The sequence below is a fragment of the Capsicum annuum genome, unplaced genomic scaffold, assembly GCF_002878395.1.
Source record: "Capsicum annuum cultivar UCD-10X-F1 unplaced genomic scaffold, UCD10Xv1.1 ctg76934, whole genome shotgun sequence".
Taxonomy (NCBI): domain Eukaryota; kingdom Viridiplantae; phylum Streptophyta; class Magnoliopsida; order Solanales; family Solanaceae; genus Capsicum; species Capsicum annuum.
This window is the reverse complement of record NW_025887283.1, coordinates 1-2,603: the sequence shown is the minus strand read 5'-3', so window position 1 is coordinate 2,603 and position 2,603 is coordinate 1. Positions and strand designations below refer to the sequence as shown.

General features: G+C 37.7%; 1 long non-coding RNA gene across 1 annotated transcript; it reads left to right on the top strand.

Moving 5' to 3' along the window:
• The first annotated feature begins 7 nt into the window (after positions 1 to 7).
• Positions 8 to 2,280, top strand: LOC124894695. Its single transcript, XR_007051306.1, has 3 exons — positions 8 to 646; positions 1,667 to 1,820; positions 2,247 to 2,280. It is a non-coding gene; the product is annotated as an uncharacterized LOC124894695 (long non-coding RNA).
• Positions 2,281 to 2,603: the final 323 nt, after the last annotated feature.

Genomic DNA, 2,603 nt, shown 5'->3' with positions numbered 1-2,603 from the left:
TGGGGTGCACTTTTGGGTGCTTGCAGGGTACATGGGAACTTGGAACTTGCTAAAAGAGCAGCAGAAACTCTATTTGAGCTGGAACCTGATAATGCTGCCAGGTATATTATGTTATCCAACGTTTATGCAGCAGCAGGAAGGTGGGATGATGCTCGCAGACTGCGAAGGTACATGGATAACAGAGGATTGATGAAAGAAACAGCTTATAGTTGGATTGAGATAAAAAATATCAAACATAAGTTTGTCGCTAAGGATAAGTCTCACAGTCAGTCAGAAGAAATAAAAGAGTTGCTACTTAAACTCATAGATCCAATAAAGGATACTGGATATGTACTTCATATTGAAAGCTCATACTTTCTCGAAGATGATGCATTTTCTTGACATCATTGAAAGAGGTTGTAACCATGTACAAACCTATCTAATTTAACAATTAAATATGATCTCTGGTGCAAATCTGTTCTGATGAAATTTCTGGAAAAGAGAAAAGCGAGGGAGAAATTTTACTTTTCCAGATATCACTATCTTAAAGGTAGAAACACGACCATGAGATGTTAGGCACTATTATACATTCTTTGTTGGCTGAAGTTTCAGAGAAGTTGATGTTACGAGAAGCAGATAGATCCATATCCACCTCTGCGGTGCACAGGTGATCTTTCTGTGCCTTGATTTAATGCTTTTCATTTTGGTGAGGAAATATGACTCTTCTTTCACGTGGACCTGTTAGCTATCACAACTATTCATTTTCAACCACTGGCTTCTGTTTATTTAAAGATCCCGTTTCCAGCATCCAAATGTTTCTCAAGGGCAAAGGGGTATTGATGCCATTCCTATTACTTCTCCTAAACCATGATCTAGTTAAAATTCTTAATGTTGTTATTGCCTAAATGATACAAATCAGTCCACCAAGATGCCAAAACAGTCCACAAAACGTGAGAAGAACAAGCAACACAAAGGGATACAAGATGACAAACACAAAAACACACGGATTTGCAAAATAATGAAAGGATAGATAGTGAGACCGAGATTATTACAAGATTAAGAACCAAGTATATTTCAACATTAACCCCTAATGAGTGTAATAATCAAAACCACACTCTTACGGTGACCGCCAAGGTAATCGACTAGCCTCAAGATCCACCGTTTCCAAGCAAAGAACAATATTGCCTTTTCCAAGCCCTATACTAAGGATGACTTTTCCAAGTCCTAACTAAGACTATACTAAGGTGGTCTACTCTCAAGAGAGAGGATTTCAAGTGTTTCAATCTTTCATAAACTAACTAGCAAATGAACTAATAGAACCTATTTATAGTCTAACTTATTACATAACAAAATATCCATAATACCCTTAATGAAAAGGGGTGGTCATGGAGTGTTACTTGGACAAGGTTAAGTAACCAAAATGTCCTTAATGAAGGCCCAAAACCGTGAGTCCTCAATCTTCAATGCTCCAAGCAATCTTTCACACGTGGGATTGCTCTTTGGTGTACTCAAATCGGCCCCTCCATATAGGATCCCGTTTCCTTAATGCGACCAAAGCTTGATGCCCCCTGACTTCGAATGATGTCATTGAAAGCTAAGGCGGCCATTTGAATCGTATCACTAAATATGCCAATTCCTATTATTCAGTATATACTGATTTTGTCTCTGCTGTGGCTGTTGCTCGCAGGTTACTATATCTGCATTCTTTCAGTGAAACGCAAACCCAGTCTGGTCAAAGTTTACTACAGCAGTATTAAGAAGCTGGGATAAGCTAAAGGCCAAATAAAAAATCAAGGACAAAAATATTCAGAAGATACGGTGTGGCACAAGACAGCTCTGAGGTATACTGCTATCTCTATTTGAATTTTTACTATGATAATTTCTGAAAGTCTGGTTGATGTACCACTTGTACCTTGTTAAACCAGCTTTGCTGATCCTGATGCCGAACCATCTTGCCTCTAGCCGTTGCATTTAAATTTGAGATGGAATATCTATTGTGTGGTTCACTTGCTACTTGTAGTAACTTACCTTTGAGACATGCAATTACAAAGTTTCACTCTTTAATATTCACTTTTCAAATGTAAATCTCTTTAAGCGAGACAAATTTGGTTCTTAGAGACTTTATGTGAGGATTCTGTAACAAATAAGGGACAATATGCTGAAGCTTAAGCAATTTAATACTAGTAGTTTACTTCTAGTAAAATTCGCTTTGAGACATGCAATTGCAGTTGTTCCATCACCTTTTAATTATCGTTCTTTGACTGCAGCAAATATCGCCCGATAGGTTCTCTTTAAACTGGGGAAAAAAACAGGTTCTTGAGAATTAAGATGAGGATCTTTTAAGGCATGAGGGAACATTTGCTGAGGTAAGTAATTTAAATATAGTTGGAGGAATTGAGGCACCAAATGGTTATGTTATGTTTCCATAAGCTGTCCCTGCTAACTGTTTGTTCCCAGTAAAGCATCAATTGAAAGGGGGAAAAGAAAAGCTATTTGTAGGCAATACTTAAATGTTGCTCCCCTACTCCATTTCTCTTTACCTCCTACAAAATCTATAATGCAGATCTTAGAGAACTTGCAGTGGTTCATGACATGTTGGTTCCCTTCTAATGGTTATTCATCTC